General features: G+C 39.4%; 1 protein-coding gene and 1 pseudogene across 7 annotated transcripts in view; one reads left to right on the top strand and one right to left on the bottom strand.

Moving 5' to 3' along the window:
* SIK3 (SIK family kinase 3) overlaps positions 1–25,180 on the top strand; it is a 248,299-nt gene that overhangs the window by 14,467 nt on the left and 208,652 nt on the right. The window lies entirely within an intron of this gene.
* LOC131822948 (U6 spliceosomal RNA) lies at positions 17,851–17,951 on the bottom strand (annotated as a pseudogene).

Below are 25,180 nucleotides of genomic sequence, written 5' to 3'. Positions count from 1 at the left end.
CTTTTTTCCCTTAGCATAGTGTCTTCATGGTTCATCCATGTGGGTAGCATATGTCAGAGTTTTATTACTTTTGATGGCCAAGTAATATTCCATTGTCTAGCCAGGCTGCATTTTGTTGATCCACTGGTGAATTAGTGGACCATTTGTGTTTTTTTTCTGCCCATTGCCTATTATGAATAATGCTGTTATGAACATTCACATACGGGTTTCTGTGTGGACATATGTTTTGATTTCTCTTGCATATATATACCAAAGAGGGAAAATGGCTGGGTCATATAGCTCCATGTCTGACTTTTTGAGCAATTGCCGAACTGCTTCCCAAAATGGCTGCACCATTTTCCATTCCCCCCAGTAATGAATGTATGAGGGTGGCAGTTTTTCTATGTCCTTGCCAAAACTTGTGTTCTTTCGTTTTGATCTAGTAATCCTAGTGGATGTGAAGTAGTATTTCATTGTGGTTTTGATTTGCATTTCCCTAATGACTAACGGTGGTGACAATTTTTCCTGTGCTCATTGCCGATTTGTAGATCTTCAGAGAAGTGTCTGTTTAGATTTTTGCCTGTATCTTACTTGGGCTTTGTCTTTTTATTGTTGAGTTGTAAGAATTCTTTACATATTCTGGATAGAAGTTCTTTATCAGATATATGATTTACAGATATGGTCTCGCATTTTGTGTGTTGTCTCTTCACTTTCTTGATGATTTTGTTCGTAGCATAACAGTTTTTAAGATGCACTGGTTTCTTAATTTGTCAATTTATTCTAACTCTGAAATAATGTGCTCTGGTTGTGAATATTTTCTTCTCTTTTTACTCATTGTTTCCCTTTCTCCCACTTTCAAATAGTTCTTCCTTTTCCAGGGCATTTTGTAGCCTCAGAGTCTCTTTAAAAACATCTATGTATGTATCTCTCTGATACATTTGTCTTACAAAATAATCAAGCTTTATAAATATATAACATAGGAAGCGGCTGTGTTCCCTCTCCAGAGAAAACACAGTTAACATTTTATAACCAGGTATTCCTATTCATGTGTTAACATTTTATATTTTTCATTAAAAAGAGATCATACCACACATCTAGTTTGCTACTTGTTTTTTAACTTAAATAGTGTATCTCTGATAATTTCCCATGTCCACACATTATGCCCTCGTCTCAATCTTTTTAATGGCTGCAGAGTATTCCATTTAAGGTGAATACTATAGTTTATTTCCGTTTTAGCCTATTGATAGGTTTGGGGTTGTTCTCAGCTTTTATTTATTGATTTTTATCACACATTGCATCTATTAATGTTTCTGCACATTTATATTTGCACACTTGTGCTGTGTTTCTCTTCTATTCCATTTATTTGTGGTTGCATTATTTACTATTCAGAAGACTCAGTCAGACTTAATTTTTAAAATAAAAAAAAATCAAATGTAAGAGTTTTATTAGGTCCTGCTTAAATTGAACGTCCCAAAAGTTATGTATTCTTTTCTCTTAGGACATTTACAATGTTCAGATCTTCTTTTGAAACTAGGTGCTTCATTTTCTTAGTAATTTAATAGAATAATCCACTAGGAGAGGAATGCTTGCCTGGAAGTGTGAATGCTTCAAGTTTTATAAATATTGCCAAATTGCCCTCCAAGAAAGGCCAAGCTAATTTCACTCAATTCTGGGAGTGTACCACAGTGCTCTCTCTGTTTTTAAAACACTGGACACCAGCCATCTTTTTAGCAAGTCAATCTGACAGGTAAACAAACCTCATTTTAATTTGTAGTTATTTAATAGTGAATTGTCATTTAGTTTGCTGATTGGCTATTTGTATTTCTTCTTGGAATTGCCTGCGTCCTTTGTCTACTTTTCTGTTTTTTTTTTTTTTTTTTTTTACCCATTATTTTATTTTATTATTTATTTATTTATTTATTTTTAATTATTTATTTACTTGACAGGCAGAGATCACAAGTAGGCAGAGAAGCAGGCAGAGAGATAGGAGGAAGCAGGCTCCCTGCTGAGCAGAGAGCCCGATGCGGGGCTCGATCCCAGGACCCTGGGATCATGACCTGAGCCTAAGGCAGAGGCTTTAACCCACTGAGCCTCCCAGACACCCCTTTTTTTACCTTTTTAAATTATGCAGTAGCTTTTTGAACATTAGGGAAATTAGTTATCTCTGAAAATATTACAGAAGAATTTCTATGTTTGTCTTGTGACTTTGTGTGTATGTATATTTTTAAAAATACATATATAAACATTTTTATGTAGTTATATTTTCTGTTTTTTTACCTTATGGCTTCTCATGTGATTTCTGTCCTCATTCTAATCTTATAAAAATATTTGCCCATGTTTTTGTCAAGTACTTTTATGGTTTTGTTTTTAAATTTAGATCTTTGCTTTATGTGGAATGCATTTTGGTGTAAAGTGAATGGTAAGGGATCAGTTGTGGAATTTGCTGGGGTTGTAACTTCCTATTTATTTTTGTGGTTATTAATAGTTTTCTTCTCTCACTGGACTGTAAGCTCCATGAGGGCAATGGATTATGTAATTTTTCCCCCTTGTTCTTATTTTCAGTGTTGAGCACAGTACCTGCCTCACGTTATGGCCTCCATCTGCCGAATGACTGAATCTTTTTCTCCAGATGTCTAGCTTATGTTGTCAACACAGTATCTTGAATAATTATTTCTTTCTTAATTCTAAAATGCAACTTTATTACAAAATCTCCAGATGCTTGGGTACATTTCCAAACTCTTTTAAGCCATTGATTATCCTATCTGTACTGGGTTTGATACTGTGTAGCTTTAATTATTACAGCTTTCTCCTACTTAAAACATGTTTAGAAGGCCAGCCTCAAACAGTCTTGAATGGGAAGCACTTTAGTGATTTCCTTTAGTAAAACTTCTTGCTACCCCTCAGAAGACATTCATTTAACTTACTGATTAAACATTTAATCTATTGTGAGAGTCAGCTTGCAAAGTGGAAATGATTTGGGGGTGTTACTTGCTGGAGTTTTTCTATGATATGACATCCTTAGTTCTGGCCTGATATCCTAAGTGTCTTTTTTTTTTTTTTTTAAAGATTTTATTTATTTATTTGAGAGAAAGTGAGAGAGAGAGAGCATGAGCAGGGTGAGGGGTAGAGGGAGAAACAGGCTTTCTGCTGAGCAGGGAGCCTGATGCGGGGCTTGATCCCAGGACTCCAGGATCATGACCTAAGCCTAAGGCAGACACTTAACCGACTAAGCTACCCAGGCGCCCCCCCAAATGTCTTTAACTCTCATTTTATAATCTTGGGCATCTCTAGAAAAACATTTTTCTCATGGTCTTTTAATGCAGAATACACAGGGAGGGTAGGTGGCAGAAAAGGCATCAAGAAATTGTGTTGGCATCCAGCTGACTGCAAAGCAGATACTAGAAAAGTTATTACTTAACATCGGTAGACAGGGTCACCTGTATGGCTCAGTCTGTTAAGCGTCTGACTTCAGCTCAGGTCATGATCTTAGGGTCCTGGGATCGAGTCCTGTGTTGAGCTCGCTGCTCAGCAGGGAGGCTGCTTCTCCTCTCTCTGATCATGCCTCCATGTTCTCTCTCCCTCTCTTTCTCTTTAATGAATAAATACAAAATCTTTTTTAAAAAGTGGTATACAGAATTGACTTCGGCAACGTCGGTTTTTCACCTCACGCATGACACATTTCTTTCCTAAGGCCTGTAGTATCAGATTGATTCATTGGCTATGACTTGGGTGAAGGTCAGGTAACATTGCTAACTAATAACATTCTGTTTCTTTAGTGTACCCTCTGCTCTGTAAAACATTAGAAATTCTTATAGTCTGAAATAGAGTATTGTCTTGGAATTTTCTGTCTAGTCGTCCTTATGTGGGAACCAACATTAGGGTCTTAGGAATGTTAGAGAAGTTTAATGTTTGGGGAATGGAACAAATGGAACAGAGTGTACCAATTGTGGAAGAATCCTTGCTTTCTTTTCTGTTGGAACATTATTCCAAAGTGCTTCAACAAGGCTCCTAATTCTAAGTAACTGCTGATTTACAAGTGTATTTTCAGATGGATCCCCGTTTTCTTTGGAAAAAAAAAAATAGCAGCGGTTTTGTTAAGCTCTTTCAGACTTTTCCTTACTAAACCTAACCATGGATTCTAGAAGTATTAAAGTAAAAAAATACTCAAGTAGGTTTGTTTGGGACCCTTAGTCTCCACCCTGGAATTAAATGCCACCGAAAATAAACCCGGAATGAAGGGTTTTTGTGTGGCAGGACTAGCGGACTTACACGATTCTTCCTTGAGCAAGTCTCTGTTTATGGAAAATGGGCTTACTTTTCTTTTAGTTGTGTTCTTGACTTTTCTCAGTGCTGGTAGTTAACTGTTCGAGCACACCAATGAACAGCTTGTTAGTAGATGTTATCTCATGTTGATTAGGTACTCTTGAGATTTACTGTGCTTGCAAAACACCTGTCTGTATTTGAGCTGTGGGTAGGTGGCTGGCTTTTGTGTTTGACTGGAGATTGGCTCCAAGGAAAGCAAATAGCAGTTGGAAAAAGGGAGAAGGGAAAAGAAGGAGTCAGCAAATTTCTATATGCTTTCATTGAAGAGATTTCCCAATTAGAAAGCTTTTGTAAGCTTGACCTTTTTGCACTGAAGTAACCCAGCATTTCATTATGTATTCCATTGAGGTTTTGGAGCTCTGTGCCAGAAAGTGAGAACCGAGGTTGGATGTGAAAGGAATATTCAGAGGGTAAAGCTCGTAGTCAACAAAGTGCTACTTCATAGGCTGGGTCCAAAAATAACCTGCCTGCCATAGGAGAGGGAGCATGGAGGGAACGCCTGATGCTGTTTTGTGCAGTGTTTTAGGTCTTGTTATGTCATCCCAGCACGATGAAAGTCAAGTTTAAGGCAGTATAATTAAAACTTAGGTTTGGGAGAATGCTGCCTTGGTCAGTGTTACCCCATGGAAGAATTGTTAGTTTTTTTGTTTTGTTTATTCGGGAGAGAGAGATAGCTAGAGAGAGCACATGAGTGGGGAGAAGCAGGCTCCCCAGTGAGCAGGGAGCCTGATGCGGAGCTCGATCCCGGGACCCCAGGATCATGACCCGAGCTGAAGGCAGATAACTGAACCGACTGAGCCACCCAGGCGCCCCTCCATGGAAGAGTTATTTTGCAAGGTTTGGAAAGAGTACTTTTCTGCCACATCAGAGGGTATTAACATAATTTACTCTTCTCTGAATAGGGGGATGGTTGGCATCATAGCCTTCTAGTCGTTGAGGCTCAAATTAATGATTTGCATGGATCCTGTGGTCAATCTTGAGTAAGTAAGAGACAGACCGCAGTCTTTGGTTCAGAAAAGGTAGCATTGGAATGGATCTCTGAACCAACCCTAAAAGTAGGAAATGTTTTCATCTGGAGGTTCCTTCTAAGGCAAGCAATAGAATGCTAAAGACAGTAAGTTTTAGGAGTTTATAAATAATGTTGAGTGTAGAAAGGCATAGCACACAGACGTAAAGTTAGCAAGTCAGGAAGTTTGACTAGAAGGAATAAATAAACTCTAGTCACTTTGATGGAATGAGGTCATGGAAGGGAACATAGTTTGTGTTAGGCGGTGGTGATTGTGATGTTGAAGCTGGCCCAGGAAATGAGTTGTCAGGTGTGCCGTCATCCTCATTAATGGTTGCTATTATTTCTCAGGCTTATAGTTATATGAAGAGATGATTTTTCCAGCCTCATTCAGGGGTTCAAAAATTCATAAGTTACAAGAGTGAAACAGAAAAGTTTCCTGCTCACACATACCCTATAACCATCCAGATCCCTTTCCAAAAGGCAGTCAGTCTTACCAATGTCTCATATATCCTGAGATATTTTATATACATATAAGTAAATATATATATCTGTTTATTATACTCCTTTTTTTTTTGTACCCCTCTTTTAAAACAAATTGTAGTAAATTCTACACACTAGTCTATGTCTTTTTTACACTGTTATGTCTTGAGGATTATTACATGTAACTATATAAGGAGTTTTCTAATTAAAAAGAAATGCTTTACAGTATTCCCATGAAAGAATGTTACCATTTTTTTTTAGTTGGTTCCCTTGTGGATGACTGTTTGAGTTATTTTGAATCTTGCTAATATAAATAATACTAAAGGATTTTAAGAAATATGTTATGGTTTTATATTCAAAAGTAAATGTTTTGGGGGCACCTGCGTGGCTCAGTCCATTAAGCGTCTGTCTTCGGCTCAGGTCATGATCTCAGGGTCGTGGCATTGAGGCTCAGCGGGGAGCCTGCTTCTCCCTCTCCCTCTGTAGCTCCCCCTGCTAGTGCTTTCCCACACACCCTCTCTCTCTCTGTCTCTCAAATAAATAAATAAATAATTCTTAAAAAATAGTAGATGTTTTAAGTTATAGTAGAAACTTGTTATAGTATAATAGTATCTAAGGTCTGTAGAACGTGTTCATAAATGTTGTATTTGAGTCGTACTGCACTCCTGTGAGGTGAGTCCAGCATTGACCCAGAAGGCAGTAGATAGCCCTTCAGAACTTGTTTGAGGGGCAGAGGTGGAGGTAGAAGAACCAAGGTCTTCTGACTCCCACTGGGTATCTTTTCACTTTACCCAAAATGGGAATGTTCCTGCCAGGATGTAGGGAAGTGGTGGTGGGAGAATAATATGAAATAAAACTGGATGAGGCAAGCTTGAGAGAGAGGGATGTACCTGTCATTCTAAAATCAGGATCTTGTTGCCAGGGCAGAGAGGGGCTGGGTTTTTGCTTATGACACAGACATAAAGGCATTTAGACACTGGCAGAACATCATGGGTTGACTGCCGCCTTGGAGTATGGTAGTAAGGTAATCCAAAACATGGTGGTTCTTAGAGAAACCGGAGGCTTTCAGAGTTCCCTAGGTTAGACTGGGGAAAAGACATTATTTAAAATCTGTTACAGGGGGGCGCCTGGGTGGCTCAGTGGGTTAAGGCCTCTGTTCTGCTCAGGTCATGATCCCAGGGTCCTGGGGTCAAGCCCCGCATCAGGCTCTCTGCTCCTCGGGGAGCCTGCTTCCTTCTCTCTGTCTCTACTTGCCTCTCTGCCTGCTTGTGATCTCTATCTGTCAAATAAATAAATAAAATCTTTAAAAAAAAAAAATCTGTTACAGGAATGCATTTGGTATAGGTCGTAAAAGAGAAACAGACAATAATAAAAATACAGGATTTTCTAGAGGCTTGGGAGTCAGGGAGGGGATGATAGTAATGGCACGGGGATGGCTGTAATATTGGTCATTTTTGGCCTCAAGACTGAGTACTGGGAGAGGGCCTTCTTCTAGACACTGGGGTGAAAATGTAAGAGGGTAGGTAAGTCAGCCAACATCTGGACTAGAGAGAGTGAGCGTCATGGAGGACAAAACCAGCATGATTCATTCTTTCATCATACGGTTAATACTATTTGGAAATCTGAGTTTGGGCCTGGTTATTAGCCTTCCATCGTAATTATCATATGCTAAGTGCTTACTGTGTTCTGGGTACTCAGTCAGTATAAAGCAGGCTGACCTCTCAACAACTTTGCAAAGGATCTGTCGTCACACCTAGTTGGGGAAGCTGAGGTTCGGTTAGGTAACTTGTCCAAGGTCACATATCTTTTCAGTGTAGAGTTATAAGTAGGTCAGCATGACTCCAAGGCTTTTTGTTCTTTCCATGATACTAGGTGTTAGGCACCAAAACTGAACAATGGAATTCTAAATAACCAGAATTCTGTCACTGTCATTATAACTATTAATATGTAACCAGACACCTTGCCTGTTACAGATGCTTTAGGCTGCAAGAGTGGAAGGAATGCTAGGGGGGAAAAATGACCCACGGAGATGCTAAGAACTGGCCAGACTCCCTCTGAATAAGCATATTATTTAAAGTCTTTCTCTTGCCGTGCATGTGTAGCTTTAAGTAAAATTCTCCAGTGTCGCTTCCCCCATTAGACTCCTTTTTTGAAGTCCGTCTCTATAGAGATCACAGAGCTGCCAGAAGACTGTAACTAGGGGTAGCCAGGACCTAGAGCTTTTTTGTGGTGGGGATGCCCGGGGAATCCATATACAAAGAGACCACTCACTGTAATGATGAATTCTGCTATTGTGAAATTTGAGGGAGTAAGAATCTTCTTGACTTAACAGATTTTGGTTTCTAAACCTTAGACTTAACTAGATTTTATTCCCGTCAATCCTTTCACATTATCCTGCAAAAATACAGAAGAATACTTACCGGATAATTCTTCTGATTTACTTCAACGACTATTGTAAGGGAGTGTTAATATGGGAGGTTGACAGTTGGGTGAATTAATCACCTGGAAGCCGTGGTTCAGCATTAGTCACCGGCTTTTCTGCCAGGTTACACTCCCCCATCCCTCGCCTTAATTGTGGTGAATCTCAGGCATTTGATTACACAACTCTCAAAGAAACTGACCTTAGTGATAACCCAGGCACATTTCTAGATAGTAAAAATACCCAGGAAAAGAAATTCGTCTGCATTAGCTAGTGGTGTTAGTTCTCTGTGTCCTAGAATTTTACAAGGATGAATGACCATCTTAGGAAAAATGGCCATTTGCACTGTTAGTGTTCTTAAAAAGTGGAAACACGACTGAGTGTGCTTTCTGGCCGTGTTCATTTTAGTACTTAATAATATGGATGATTTGGTTTCATTGTACCTCTTTTTCTTTTTTTTTTTTTAAGACTTTATTTATCCACTTGACAGACAGAGATCACAAGTAGGCAGAGAGGCAGGCAGAGAAAGAATAAGGGAAGCAGACTCCCTCCCAAGCAGGGAGAGAGCCCGAAGTGGGGCTCGATCCCAGGACCCTGGGATCATGACCTGAGCTGAAGGCAGAGGCTTCACCACTTAGCCACCCAGGCACCCCTCATTGTACCTCTTTTACCTAATTTCTCACCATTCTGTGTTTCCTCACTGTCTCATGAAATCGCCACATTTAATCTTAATTTTTTTTTTTCTGGAACGCCTATTCTTTGTTTCTTCCCCCCTTTACTTTCTTCTATTTATCCTTCTAGTCATCCACCAATATTTGCATGTCTGCTTTGTTCCAGGCACTGTAGCAGGCATTGAAATGGAGTGGTGAGCAAGAAAAAACCATGGTCTCTACCCACAGCTTACCATCTATCCTGGTGTTCCTGGTTCCTAACCTGACCTGCCTTCAAGGTTTAGCTATTCTTCTGACCTTACATAATCCTCCTTCTTGGGCTTCTTTAGCCCTCGCTGACCCATCTCTTCCATGAGCTACAGGACTTCACATTTGATTCACGCAACTTAATGCACAGTGACGTCTCATACTGTGGGCTGATTGTTAAGTGTCTTAGTCTCATCTCACCAGCTAGAGTCTTAAGTTCCTTAAAGGCGGAGACCGTCATGTCCTTTTTCTCCTCCGCAATGCTGAGCCTAAGTAAGCGGGGAGAAAAGTATTTTGATTGACCCTGTCCTGCCGAATGTCCAAGTTACCTTAGAAGTCATCGTGAAGATTATGCTTCTTTATTTTTTATTTTTATTTTAAAAGATTTACTTATTTAGAGACAGGAAGCAACCAGGGAGAAGGACAGGGGGAGTGGAGAGAATCTCCAGCAGGCTTAGAGCTGAGCACAGAGCGCGATGTGGGGCTCGATCCCGTAAACAGAGATCATGACCTGAGCTGAAATCAGGAGTCCCGACCTTGCCACCTGAGCCACTCAGGCATTCCTTTCCTTTTGTTTAAAAAAAGTTTGAATTCTTCCCAGTTGTTTGGCTGTTTGCTGCTTCTCATAATCTGTGCTGAAGATGAACAACAGTGACCCCACTGATTCACTATCTGCATTTGTATTATTTTCTAGGCGAGAGTTTGTATTTGAGCTGATTCTGAACACCTTCTTATCTGGTTCCCCTCAAAGTGACTAATGAGGGATGAAGTTCATGGCTAAGGAGTGGAGCTAACCTAATGCTGGTCTCTTAGCACTGTGCTTGTAATCTTTCAGTTTTAAATGTCCCACCAGTTATTAACTCACTTAAAATGGGAAGCAGACAATGGAGTAACTTAAAATTTAAAATTGAGCTCCTCAAAAAGATTAATAGAAATGGGAAGTAATCTTTTAATGGGGCCTACATTATTTATATTTATTAACATTAGTACTCAAAACTCTTCCTGAGTGATAAGTGAAATATGGCAACTTAACAGTGAAGGAAGGAGGTTGGGTCATGGAATTAAATGTTTTTCTGAATGTGCTAAAAGCTCTGAGGTAATGGCACTTCAGTGTTGAGAATAAGAAGGAATTTTTTTTTTTTTAATAAGATTATTTGTCAGAGAGAGAATAAGCAGGGAGCGTAGAAGGCAGAGGGAAAACAGGCTCCCTGTTCAGCAGGGAGGCAGATGTGGGCTTGATCCCAGGACCCTGGAATCATGACTTGAGCCAAAGGCAGAGGGTTTGACCCACTGAGCCACCCAGGTGCCCCCATTCTGGTTATTTTCATAAGAAAGAGTACTCACCTTTAGAAATATATGCTGAAGTACAGAGGGATAACATAATACTGTATCTGGGGTCTGCTGAGGAAAAGGTCAGGAGTCTAGAGTCCAGTGGCCATTTTTTTATAACTGTTGTGGCTGGCTGATGGGTCCAGGAGGACCATTACACTGTTTGTCTCTACTCATGTATATGTTTAAAAGTTTCCATAATAAAAACAAAGATGAACTCCACAAAAAAACAAAATGCCCAGCAACATGGAGGTAGAAGTGCCAAGCCTGCCCTTCTGCCTTCTTCCACACTGACTCCAGATAGGACAGATATGCCCCCAGATGGCTGCCGATCTTGCCCAAATGGAATGCAGTGCAGCTTCCTGTCCCTTGAAGTTTGAATCTGTCTATAATGCACCATCACTGACAGAGCAACAGAAGTCATTCTGTCGATCTGGAAGGTTCATCTTGTTTTGGAGGTGAAGATACAAGGTTTAAAAAGTAAAATATAATTAGAGAATAGGGAAATATGGCATAAAATTAAATGCCGTATCTTATAGTGCTGATTCAGCACAAATTCAGAGACTAGAAAGAAGACTGGATTAAGGATGAGCAGTTTTGTGTTGTTGTTGTTGTTTTAAAGATAAACAAAGTTTTTCTTATAAGGGCCGGTGGACTTTGGGATCACCTTTATTTTTATTTTTAAAATTTTAAAAAAGATTTTATTTATTGATTTGACAGGGAAATCACAAGTAGGCAGAGAGGCAGGCAGAGAGAAAGGGGGAAGCAGGCTCCCTGCTGAGCAGAGAGCCCCATGCGGGACTCGATCCCAGGACCCCGAGATCATGACCTGAGCCGAAGGCAGAGGCTTAACCCACTGAGCCACCCAGGCATCCCTGGGGTCACCTTCAAACAAAGTATAGGAGTTGGATTGCTGATAGTAGTATGAAGACAGCATGTCCAGAGGTGGAAAATACTGTGAGGGAGAGTGGATAAATTTGGATTGGTATATTTTATTTTATTAATTCATTTATTTTAAAAATATTTAAGTAATCTCAGAAAATTTTTAAGTAATCTCTATCCCTGACGTGGGGTTCAAACTCATGACCCTGAGATTAAGAGTTGCATGCTCTTTCTACTAAGCCAGGCAGGAATCCCTTATTTTATTATTATTATTATTATTTTAAAGATTTTATTTTATTTTTTTAAATTCTATTTATTTCTCCGAGAGAGAGGGAAAGCTCACAAGAGCAAGAGTGAGCGCAAACTGGGAGCAGCAGGCAGAGGGAGAAGCAGGCTCTTCACTGAACAGGGACTCTGATGTGGGCCTCAATCCCAGGACTCTGCGATCATGACCTGAGCTGAAGGCAGACACTTAACCAACTGAGCCACCCAGGTGTCCCTAAAGATTTTATTTTTAAGTCATCTCTGTACCCAGTGTGGGGGCTCAGACTCATCAACACCAAGATCAAGAGTTGCATCCTTTGCCAGCTGAGCCAGCCAGACGCCTCTAGATTGGTTTATTTTAGATAAATGGGAGGGACTGGGTTTAGAAAGGACATGAGTTTTTAGCTGAGGCATTTGGACTTGATCTTTTGGCTATAGGGAGCCATTTTTGATTCTTAAGGTACCTAATTATTAATTTGATTTGATGATAATATTAGTTGCATGCTTTGGTACAGAGAATATGACTTGACTATAGAATTAAAAAATTTTTTTGCAGATAAATTCTTTATTTCTTTGTGCCCCAAAGGACTATTCAGGGACCAGAATTAATATTTCTGTTTAAAAAAAGGGAGAGGAAAATAAAAAGAGGGGTATAGGGGGCACCTGGCTGGCTCAGTTAGGCATCTGTCTTTGGCTCCGGTTATGATCCTGGAGTCCTGGGATTGAGTCCCATGTTGGGCTCCTTGCTCGGCAAGGGGTCTGCTTCTTCCTCTTCCTGTGCTGCTCTCCCTGCTTGTTCTCTTGCTCTGTCAAATAAATAAATGAAATCTTAAAATAAATAAAAGGAGGGACACTGAGGTACTTAGTGACCTCAATAAAATGTGAGTGAGTCATTGGCAGATCTGGGTTCAGATCTGATATACTGGGTTCTGACCTCCTTTTATATACTTCACTTGTATTGAAAGTAGTTGTTTTCCGTATGACTGCTTTTCTTTTTTATTTGAGGTGTGTGGTACATATAGGTAATGTTGACCTTAGGCATTTCTTTTTCTTTCTTTCTTTTTTTCTTTTTTTTTTTTTTTTAAGATTTTATTTATTTATTTGACACAGAGAGATCACAAGTAGGCAAAGAGGCAGGCAGAGAGAGAGAGGAGGAAGCAGGCTCCTTGCTGAGCAGAGAGCCCAATGTGGGGCTCGATCCAGGACCCTGGGATCATGACCTGAGCCTAAAGTAGAGGCTTTAACCCACTGAGCCACCCAGGCACCCCAACCTTAGGCATTTCTTTTCCTTTTCTTACCTACCTTCTTTCTGGGAATATGTATATATTTTTTGTTCTTTATTTTATATGTGGTTCTAGCCAGTTTTTTCCCAGCAGTTCAAGACCCAGCACTTCATTCTTCCTGCCCTGCCAGTTTGTTGGGTGGTAGTTTGATTGCCATTGATAAATCTGCCCAATGTAATGTTACGCTGCAAACTCATGCATCTCATTGGTACCACTATGTATCCTGCTTCCCTTCCACCCCTGCAATTTATAAAATGGGATAATAATCCCAGCCTTTTCTGAGATTCTTTGTAAGAGTGTCAAAGATTGAAAGTCATCTAGTAGAAGGTACTATAAACGCCTTAAGAAACACTATAATTTCATAGATTCCCCCCCCCCAAAAGTACATTTTAATTAACTTGATTAAGACAGAATTTGCATTCAATAAAATGGAACCATTTTATCATTTTTTTACAAGATTTTATTTATTTACTTGACGGAGAGAGACACAGCAAGAGAGGGAACATGAGCAGAGGGAGAGGGAGAAGCAGGCTCCCTGGGGAGTAGAGAGCCCAATGTGGGGCTCAATCCCAAGACCCTGGGATCACAACCTGAGCAGAAGGCAGACGCTTAATGACTGAGCCACCCAGGTGCCCCAAATGGAACCATTTTAAGTATACAATTTGCATTTTGACAAATATATACAGTCATGTGATGACCACGCCATCAATATGTAGAACTTTGCTATTATCCCCAAAAGTTTCTTTAGTGCCCTTTGCGTTCATTCCCCATCATGCCCCCGCCCCAGAAAACCCCTATTTTGCTGTCACTATAGGTTATCTTTACTGTTCTGGAATTTCATGTAAATGACCTTAACCAGGTTTCAGCATCCATTCACAGTTGGAGCGCCTGGGTGGCTCATTGGGTTAAGTGGCTGCCTTGGGCTCAGGTCATGATCCCAGTGTCCTGCTCAGTGGGAGTCTCCTCCCTTTCTCTCTGTCCCTCCCTGTGCTCATGCATGTGCTCTCTCTCTTTCCTCTCTCTCTCTAAAGTAAGTAAAATCTTAAAAAAAAAAAAAAGAGATTCATTCACTGTTGTCTGTATGAGTAGTTTGTTATTTTTTATTGCTGAGTGATGAATTTGAGTAATGTCACATTACATGGCTATAAGAGGATTTGTTTATCCATTTTTCTATTGATGAACATGTGATTTGTTTCTAGTTTCTGGCTATTGTGAATAAAGCTGCTAGGAACTTGATGTGGAACCTTGGGTAGACTTATGTTTTCATTTCTCTTGGGTAAACACCTTGGAGTGGGAGGACTGGGTCATATGGCTGGTAGGTGTGTGTTTAGCTTTTGAAGAAACTGCCAAATTGTCTTCCAAAGTGTCTGTATAAATTTACCTTCTGTCTAGCAGTGTATAAGGGTTCTAGTTGCTCCATATCCTCACCAACGCTAGGAGGAGAACTTTTTTGCCACTCGTTGTATATGCTATCTTGTCCTTTGAATTTACATTTTCCTAATGACTAATGATATTGACATCTTCTCATGGAGTTACTTGCCAGCTGTGTATCTTGGGTGAAGTACTTGTTCTAAACTTTTGCCCATTTTTAAAAATTGGGTTGTTTGTTTTTTTTAATTGAGTTTTGAGAATTCTTTGTATATTCCGGACTCGAGTAATTTATCAGATAACTGCTTTGCAAAGATTTTATTCCATTCTGTGGCTTATCTTTTCATCCCCTCGACAGTGTCTTTTGAGAGCAAGAACTTTTATTTTGAATTCCAGTTTATCCACTTGCTCTTTTATGGAACTGTGCTTTTGGCATTTAGTCTTCATCCTGTCTTTTCATTTTTTAAAGTAATAAAGTCATTTGGAATTTATCGGAGCAAGGCAAGAAGTCAAACCATATTTCACTTTCATGTTGGGTAAGAATCACTAGAGACAAATTATTTTCTATGGGATTGGTTCCTGGATTTTCTCAAGCACAAGTTTTCTAGCAATTAGAAGTCAAATGCAGTGCAGATATATTAATAATATTTGGGTGTTTCCGGAGAACTCAGTTTGTATGCTGTTTAGTTGCTAATTACCCATCCTTTTCTGTGAAAGAACTTAGGGTCTATTTTAAGGTGCCTTTTTTTTTAAAGGGGCTATTGTAGGTTTGAGTCCACAAATAAAGATCTGTGTAGTAGCTAATAATCATAAAGTATAAAGTTCCTTAAGAGAACATGCTCAATCATACTGTTAATTCTAATTTGTGGCACTGCTTATCAGTAGAAAAGAAATGTAAGCTATTGTTAAGTACTAACCTACTACTGAGGGTAGAATGCCTTGTAGTTGAATTGGAAGAGTGGTCAATCAATCTTTGTTACCCAGGTTTGAGAGTCAGTAATCTTCAAGATTGAAGAAAAAGGAGTTACGAGTAGGAGGCAGTAAATAGTATGATGTTTCCATTTAAAATACCTTAAGAGATTGGGGCGCCTGGGTGGCTCAGTTGTTAAGTGTCTGCCTTGGGCTCGGATCATGATCCCAGGGTTCTGGGATTGAGCCCTGAATTAGGCTCCTTGCTCAGCAGGGGGTCTGCTTTCCTTCTTCCTCTGCCTGCTTGTGCTCTGTGTCTCTGTCAAATAAATACATTAAACAAAACAAAACAAAACACTTCTTTTAAAAAAAAATACTTTAAGAGATAATGACAAAGGCATAAGGTTATATAATTTTTGGTGTCTCAGATGATAATGAAGTATGTTATAAATTAGACAAAAGAAGCACTCTGAGTTGTTTAAAAATTTTCTTGGTAGTAACTGACTGATAATACCTTAGAGGAAGCTCGAGTTTCAGCACAGAGGTGATTTTGGTATTATGAATACTGATGGACTTTGATGTTAGTTTTGAGCCTGTTTTCTCTTGACCTGTCTCTCTGTGAATTCTCCACGCTGCACTCTTATTGCACACTTTTCCTGTACCCTCCTGATACATGCTCACTGGCATGTGATAAAATTATCAGTGTACATAGAGAGGTTTTTTTTTTTTTTGCTGAATACGAGGCACCGACTGTGCAATTTCTAACATTACTGACAAGGTCTGTCTCTCTCTCTTTCTTAAAAGACGAGGAGTCTTAAGGGCCTTAACTAAGAATTTAAAACCTGGGTATGCTGTTGTCCTATCATTTCTTTTTACTCACATCTTTTTTGGTAAATCAGGCCAGAGGGATTGTTTACCTTTTGAAGAAAAGAAACTAGATCCTGCAGTTTGTTTTGGTTGCAAATATCCAGGCACCTGAATTTAGATTGAGGAGAAGATGCTGTCCTGGATAGTGGGTGCTGTAAAAGCCAAGAGACTATATATGCCTCTTACATATATGGTGAAGGGTAATGACTCTCTTCTCTCCTTTGTGAGGAGAATACCAGCCTCATTCATTTATGGCTTCCTTTTGGTTATCTTCTGAGATATGGCTACTTACTGTTTTAGATTCATCGTGTTTGAGTGACAGTTTTAGGGAAAGAGGGGGATACTTAGTTCCAAGACCTGGCAGTTTTTTTTTTATCATTTTAATAAATTCAGGTCTAATGACATGAGGAATAGTTAGTATTGGGCAGATCTACATGTAATACATTTTGTTAAGCATAAGTAGTAAAAAAACCCAAACCCTCTAAGTAGTTGTATAATATATTTTAGCAGCTGAAAATTTTGTGTGTTATAAGAAACCAGAGAAACTAACTTCTGATTCACACAGAGCAAAAGAATTTAATATTCTAACTTCAGCAGAAGGCAACTAAAAGCAAACTTGAACCACTTTATGTGGTTTTCAGTACGTAGAAATATTTTTTTTTCATCTTTCCTCATATGTTTTACTTCTTAGTCATTTACTTCCAGTAGTTTCCAAATTGGTTGAGGGAATTAAGGTGGTAACCGAGTTCCCTGTAGTACAAGATTTTCCTGCTGTGTATATGAACCACTTTTTCTGGAAAAACCCTTCTATTGGCAGTCTTCGTGAGGGCATGTACTTCTCTACACTTAGTGATTTGGGGGCTGAAGCCTGTGTTTAGTCAGAGATGACAAATGGCTGAAAAAAATTTTTTTTTCCAGTTTAGTGACGGAGAAATGATTCAGAATTGAAACTGAAGTGAGTGTGGAGTTACTAGCAGTTAACTCTTCTCCAGTCGCTGTCTGTTACTTGGAGGCATATTTTGAACATGTGGTTTCCATTTCGATATTCTGTGTTATGTTGCTAAATTTCTTGTCTGGTTTAGACACTGCTTTTGGAAATTAGGTTGGAACTAGCTTTGAACGGAGGGCCACTAGAAATTGAACATTGTGGTCTATTTGGGGAGGAGAAAAGTTGGCATATTTTTACTTAAAAGATTCTTAGGAAAGTTTTGATAACAATAATATATTTTCCAGATGTTATAAGCTTTTGGGGTTAAGTACTTGTTGAGAAAACCAGGAAGCTCGTGAAAGTATTAGCCTTTTAAGTTAAAACTATCACTCAGTACTTTTTTCTTTTATAATTAAACAAAGATAAGTTTAAAAAATGTTCATCGTAAAGAGTCTACTTATAGAAATTTATGAAGAGAAAAGCAAAATGCTTCCTCCATTCCCGATTTTACTCTGTAGCTGTAACTATGTTAATAGTTTGGTACATGTTCTTTTGTGTCTCTTTCAGAGCACATGCAAATATTTGTAGGTAGATTTGGGTGGTTTATTTTATTTTGTGCTGGTGCAGCTTTTGTAATTCAGTCTCTTTACATATATAAAATTCCACTTTAATTTCCCCTACCCCCTTTTTTGTTAGTTTTTTGAAATCTTAGTATTCATTTTCTTAATCATGTCTAGGACTTTAAAAATTCTTATATGGTTATTAATGCTTCATTATGTGTAGTGTAAGTATTTTCTCTCATATAATTTGTCTTAACTTTTAACTTATGGTGTCTTTTGTTATTTAAAGATTTTATTTATTTATTTATTTATTTATTTTTACATGTCTGTATAAAAAATATGGAACATTTCACAAATTTTTGTGTCATCCTTGTGCTGGGGTCATGCTAATCCTCTTTATCATTCCACTGGGACTCCTGGGTTTTATGGTATCCTCAGGAATGTAGGTACCCATCCGAACAATAAAAATATTCTGTATTTTCTTCTAGTGCTTTGTAAATTTATTTTTTATTATTATTTTTTTTTTTTAAAGATTTTATTTATTTATTCGAAAGAGAGAGAGATCACAAGTAGGCAGAGAGAGAGAGAAGGAAGCAGGCTCCCTGCTGAGCAGAGATCCCGATGCGGGACTCGATCCCAGGACCCTGAGATCATGACCTGAGCCGAAGGCAGCGGCCTAACCCACTGAGCCACCCAGGCGCCCTGTAAATTTATTTTTAAGATTTAGGTTTTAAATCCACTTAGAATATATTTTCAGTATTATGTGAGATAAGGATCTGGATTTTCTTTTTTTTTTTTTTTTTTAAAGATTTTATTTATTTATTTGACAGAGAGAAATCACAAGTACACTGAGAGGCAGGCAGAGAGAGAGAGAGAAGGAAGCAGGCTCCCTGCCGAGCAGAGAGCCTGATGTGGGACTCGATCCCAGGACCCTGAGATCATGACCTGAGCCGAAGGCAGCGGCTTAACCCACTGAGCCACCCAGGCGCCCCAAGGATCTGGATTTTCAAAAAAAAATTTCTTTTGGGTAGCATTTGTCCTAATAGTTTATCACTTGTGTGCTTATTTGAAATGATCTTGTTAACACAGAATCTTATTTATTTAAAAAGATGTTATTTTTAAGTAATTTCTGCGCCTGATGTAGGGCTTGAACTCACAACCCCAAGATCAAGAGTTGCATGCCTTACCTGCCAAACCAGCTGGGAGCCCCTTAAAATAGACTCTTGACAAAGGGTGCTTATCTGTGTACCTGTACTATGTGTTTTAATTATGGTCACTTTATAGAATGTTTTGGAATCTCTTTAACTATTACAGTTGATTCTCCCTCTCTTTTTAAAGTATTCTAATCATAATCATGAGCAAATGATAATTTGGACTCCTCCAAAGCTTATGCTCCTTTTTTAGTGACAATATTGAAGAGTAGTTATGGTGGTAATAATACCACCTAATACCATGATTCTCAACTTTATGTATGTGTGCAGAAATTACCTGAGGGATCTTATTAAAATGCAGATTCAAGCAGTTGCACTACTTGGTGTTTACCTAAAGAATATAGGAATACTAATTCAGAGGGACACATGCACCCCTGTGTTTACTCAACATTATCTGCAATAGCCAAATTATGGAAACAGCCCAAGTGTCCGTTGACTGATGAATAGATAAAGAAGATGTGGTGTGTATATTTCACTCACACACACACACACACACACACCCCAGAATATTACTCAGCCGTAAAAAAGAGTGAAATCGTGCTGTTCTCAGTGACATAGATGGAGCTAGAGGGTAAAAGGCTAAGAGAAATAAGTCAGAGAAAGACAAACCATATGGTTTCACTCATGTGGAATTTAAGAAACAAAACAAATGAGCAAAGGGAAAAAAGAGAGAAGGAAATCAAGAAACAGACTCTTAACTATAGAGAACAAACTGCTGGTTGGGGATGATGGGTGAACTAGGTGAAGGGAATTAAGGAGTGTGCTTGTGATGGATGCTGGGTCTTGTATGTTGTTGTTGGATCACTGTATTGTACACCTGAAACTATTACACTTTAAGTAAAAACTTAGGGAAAAAAAGATGGCCTATCAGGAAAAATGCAGACTCAGTCAGTCTGGGGTGGGCTGAGAGTCTGCATTTCTGACAAGGCCCATGTGATTTTGACTGATAGTTTTATAGACCTTTGAGTAACAGGGGGTTAATACTTGTTAAACACTTAATTCTAGTCACTGGTCTCAGTGCTTTATGTATATGCACTCAGTTCATCTTAATTCCATGATGGTTATTTCCAGTAGAGAAACTGAGACTTGGAGAAGTTTATGACTTGCTTACAGCAACATTGCCAATAGGTAGAAGAGCCAGACCCAGCCCAGGCAGAGTTGGCACCCTAAATCTCTTGAATGGATTTTGTTACTGATATTGGACATTGTTTTCTCTTATATGAGTCAATTGATAATACCTTTAGTTTTTGTTCTAAATTAATAGACATTAAAAAAAAAAAAGATTTTGTTTATTTATTTGACAGAGAGCACAAGTAGGCAGAGAGGCAGGCAGAGAGAGAGGAAGGGAAGCAGGCTTCCCCCTGAGCAGAGAGCCCTATGCGGGGCTCAATCCCAGGCCCCCGGGATCATGACCTGAGCCGAAGGCAGAGGCTTACCCCACTGAGTCACCCAGGTACCCCGAATAGACTTTATTTTTTGAGCAGATTTATAAAAATTGAGTAGAAAGTATGGAGAATTCCAGATATCCCCTTGCCCCCACCTTTCCACTAGTATTAACATCTTGTATTAAGGGGTACATTTGTTACAGTTGATGAGCCAGTATTGGTATGTTATCATTAATTCAAGTTGTAGTTTACATTAAGGTCCACATTTGCTTCGTATAGTTCTGAGGGTTTGGACAAATGCATGATGTCATGTATCTACCATTAGAGTATCGCACACAGTAGTTTAACTGCCTTCATCATTTCCTGTGGTCCACCTAGTCATCTTCTACCCTCCCCACCCCTCCACCTCCAGCCCCTGGCAAACACTTATCTTTTTGCTGGTTCCATAATTTTGCCTTTTTTAGAACGTGATATAGTTGGAATGGTACATTAGGCAGCCTCTTCAGACTGGCTGCGTTCACTTAGCAATATGCCTTTAAGATTCCTTCCCGTCTCTTTGTGGCTTGATAGCTCCGTTCTTTCTATCACTGGGTAATATTCTATTGTCTGGATGTACCCTAGTTTATCCACTGACCTACCAAAGAATATCTGGGTCGCTTCCAGGCTTTGGCAGTTACAGATAAAGCTGCTGTGCAATCCACGTGCAGGTCTCAGCTCTCTGGGTAAATACAAAGGAGTGTGATTGTTGGATCGTATGCTAAGAGTATGTTTAGTTTGGTAAGAGACCGCCAAACTTGTCTTCCAGGGTGGCAGTTTGGTCTTGCTTTCTTACCAGCAGTGAATGAGGGCCCCTGTCACTCCTCATCTTTACTAGCTTTTGGTGTTGTCAGCTTTTTGGATTTTTGCCATTCTAATAGGGTGTAGTGGGATCTCATTGCGGTTTTAATTTGCGATTCCCCAGTGACATGGATGTGGAGCATCTTGTTGCATGTTTATTTCCTATCTGTGTGTATCTTTTTTGGGGAGGTTTAGATCTTTCCCCATTTTTTTGATGGTCTCTGTGGTTGGTTGTTTTTTTAGTGTTGCGATTTAAGAGTTCTTAGAATATTTTGGATACCTGTCCTTAAATCAGATATATGGGTGGGGTTTTTGTTGTTGTTATTTTATTTTTTATTTATTTTTAAAAAAGATTTTATTTATTTATTTGACAGACAGAGATGACAAGTAGGCAGAGAGGCAGGCAGAGAGAGAGAGAGGAGGAAGCAAGCTCCCCATTGAGTAGAGAGCCTGATGCGGGGCTCAGTCCCAGGACGCTGAGATCTCGACCTGAGCCAAAGGCAGAGGCTCAACCCACTGAGCCACTCAGGCATCCCGAGTTGTTGTTTTTTTAAAATCAGATATATGTTTTGCAAAGATTTTCTTCCAGATTTTGGCTGTCCATATCTTTAGTTCTTAGCATTATGGTGATGCTTGCCCTCGAAGTGTGACAGATAATTATCAAGTTAAGAAAGTTTCCTTTTTTTTTTTTTTTTGTCCTTCTGAGAGCTTTTTTCAGGAATGGTATTCAGGGAATCTTTGAAAATTATTTGACTAAATAAATAAATGAAGCTTTGTTATTAGCAAGGCATGCCTGTTTTACTATGGATACTTAACAACACATTCCTTATGGTGCTGTATTTTAGAATGTAACTGAACATTTAATTCCAGATCCTTGGAAATAGTTTTCTCTTACCTCTTCCCTGATCTCTTGTCTCTTTAGTGTTTACGTCAATTGCTTGTCCAACATCCTAATCTCATTCTGGCTTGATCACTTTCCCCGTCTGTCTTTGCACTTGTCTGCGGCAGTCTATTCCTGGGGCTGGTGACACTGCTACCTCTGAAATCATAAATTTGGAAATTTTGCTCTTGAACACAATTTCCTGTCTTTTCAGTTCCGCCGTTTGCTGAACTTACTCTCCGATTTCACGGAGGCCTCCAGCCCCTTGAAATCTTGCCTGTCTCCAAATGTGTGACATTCTTCCTGGCATCACTTTTGTCCACGTGGACATAGTTGGTTACTTTCAGTGAGTCAGAAGTATCCTCAGTTCTCCTGCACCTTTGTTCTTCTGTCCCCCATGCTATGCCCATCTCTGGCTGCGGATTAACGATAATACCCATTTTCCATGTTCCTGCTTTAGGGCCCGAAGAAACAATGGAATCGTGTTTATTTGTTCAGTTGGTAGCGCATGAGTTCTGCCCTCATTTGTGCTTTTTTTTTTTTTTTTTTTTAAAGATTTTTTATTTATTTATTTGACAGAGAGAAATTACAAGTACATTGAGAGGCAGGCAGAGAGAGAGAGAAGGAAGCAGGCTCCTCGCTGAGCAGAGAGCCCGATGCGGGACTCGATCCCAGGACCCTGAGATCATGACCTGAGCCGAAGGCAGCGGCTTAACCCACTGAGCCACCCAGGCGCCCCTCATTTGTGCTTTTTATTCTTGTTAGTAGCCCTCTTACTTGCCTGTCGCTGACTTCTTTTCCCTTTCACCAAAATGACTGTTCTTTCCTGATCTTTTCCCATTTTTGGTGAGCTCACGTTTACGTCCCTTGATCACAGAAGTCTCCATAGTCTAGTAAAGTGACCCTAAAAAAAAAAAAAAAAAAAAAAAAAGGAAAACTAAGAAATCTGTTATTTCTTGTATCATAACTTCTGTTACTTAGATAAAGATAAAATTTCCAAGTTTCACATGCCCTTTCTTGTTTTCTGTCCTCTCTGAGCCCAGCTTCATTGGCCTTTTGTCAAATTCTTAACATGCCACACTAATGAGTAGCGTTGGGGTCTTTGTGTCCGTCCTGCCCTTTGCCAGACACTTTTTCTCTTTCGCTTTTTAATTCATATGCATCTTTGGAACTTAATTTATATGTCATTTCCTCAAAGGAGCTTTTCCTGACCTTCCATTTGTCTGAACACAGATTAGACTTGCCCTAAAATAATTAATAGTAATGAGACTAACAACTACAATAATAGCAAACATATGATGTTTATTGTGTGCCAGGTACTGTTCTGAGCGTTCTTTCTCGCTCTCTCTCTATGTATACATACACACACATATGTAGCATTTTTTTTTTCTTTTAAGTCTTTACAGCAACCCTCTGAGTTAGATAGATGGGGAAGTAAATAGGACCTATAATTGTCTCTATTTTATAGACAAGGAAACTGAAGTGCAGAGTGTTAAGTCACTTGTACCAAGTCACATAACCTGTTGGCAGCGGAGCTGGGATTTGCACGCAGTGGTCAGGCCTTGGAGCCCGTGTTGTAGACTGCTGTGCTGTAATATAATGCTAAGTATGATTGTGTAACTTTGGTTAATGTCCACCTTTCTTGGTAGGCTCTCAGTTCCTGGAGTTCTGAGACTGTACCTATGTGGTTAATTTTTGACCCTCCAGTGCCTAGAACAGAACCCGGCAGCAAGCAGGCTGCGACAGAATGAATCCACCGACCTGTTCTGCTTATAACTAAGTGACTGGAAACTTCACTGAGCTTCCTCAGTTGTTGTCCCTTCTACTTCACCTACCCAACCCCCTGGAGGGAAGAGATAGGTGTTTGGCTTTTTTTCAAAAGTTAATCCCTTTGTCTGTTTACTTGCTTTATCCTAGAAGTCGTATTTGCACTTGGTGGCCAAGAAGAAGTGGTGTAAAGGTCCATGGTGAATGTCCTTCATCTTCTCCCTCCCTTACCTTTCTCACTTTCCAGAGGTGTTGGCTGGGAGCCAGCGAAGTGTGTATCTTCTGAACATGCAGAGACTGTATGGTGGCTTATATACACAAGAGGGAGTGGATGTAATAGGCACACTAGTTTGAGTTTGCTTTTATATTAAAAATTAACTTTCAGTATTGAGCTATAGTTTTGCAAGCTGTTGCCATCAAGGGCAGCTAGGTAAAGGATACACGGGCTCTCTCTGTGTTAACTTTTTAAAGTGGCATGTGACTCTCCAGTGATCTCAGAATAAAAAGTTGAAATAAGAAATTAAATCGTAGAGACCTTTTCCTGTCAGCGTATTTATCTCTTTCTTCTGAATTACTACATGAGACCCATTGTATAGATGCACATTCCTATATTTTACCTTTCCTCTACTGATGGACTGGTAAGTTCTTTCATTTTCTCCATTTTTACTGCACTTCTGTAGTGGAAACAGCCTTGCATTCATAGCTTTATCCTCGCTTGGGTATATATATGCATATATGATATATGCACAGCCAAGTTTAGAGGAGAGGGGATCAAAAGATCCATGTGTTTGAAATTTTGATGAAAGTTGGCCGGCTGCTCTCCAAACCGGTGTATACTTTTCCCCAGAAGTTAGGATACAGGCTGTTCTCTTGCATTCACGTGTACTATCCTGGTCCTGTTCCTCCACTTCTTCTTTGGGACTTGAAAAAAAATTAATTAGTCCTTTTCCTTTTAAAATCTCTCCTTCTCTGTTGACTTACTCTTGCCTGCCCACCCTCTATCGCTTCCTTCATACTGGTAAGCCTTTTCTTTAGTAACTAAGTGCTTAATCTGTATTTATTTCTCCTTATGACAACCCAGAGAGGTAGCTCCTGTTGTTATCCCCATTTTACAGGTAACGAAACTGAGACGCAGAGAAGTTAAGTGACTTGCCCAAGGTCACCCAGGCAGTGAGGAGCAGTCGGTCTGACTGCAGAGTCTGTGCTTTTAAGCACCACCCTCTAGGAAGGGGTCAGGAAACCACTGCTAGCTGCTCATATCCATCCCATGGCCTGTTTTTTGTATAACCCAGCTAACATGCTTTTTACATTTTTAAAGGGTTGTTTAAAAAAAGAAAAAGGAAAATATGGGACAGTGTGTGACCCACAAACCCTAGAGGAAAGTTTACTTATTTAATATTAAATGAGATTGTTCTTATAAAAGTATTTAGCATAACACTGGTACTTAGTAATAGCTTAAGAAATAGGAAAGGTATTGTTATTGCTATTATCAGTGCCTCTCTTTTACCAGCCAGCTCTACCTCACCTTTTTCTCCTTCGTGCCCACTGTCCTGGTATGTCCACTGAACTGCTCTGGGAAGGGG

The sequence above is a fragment of the Mustela lutreola genome, chromosome 1 (assembly GCF_030435805.1).
Source record: "Mustela lutreola isolate mMusLut2 chromosome 1, mMusLut2.pri, whole genome shotgun sequence".
In the NCBI taxonomy this organism is placed as follows: Eukaryota; Metazoa; Chordata; class Mammalia; order Carnivora; family Mustelidae; genus Mustela; species Mustela lutreola.
The sequence above is the reverse complement of the archived record's forward strand: the minus strand, read 5'-3'. Positions and strand labels throughout refer to the sequence as shown.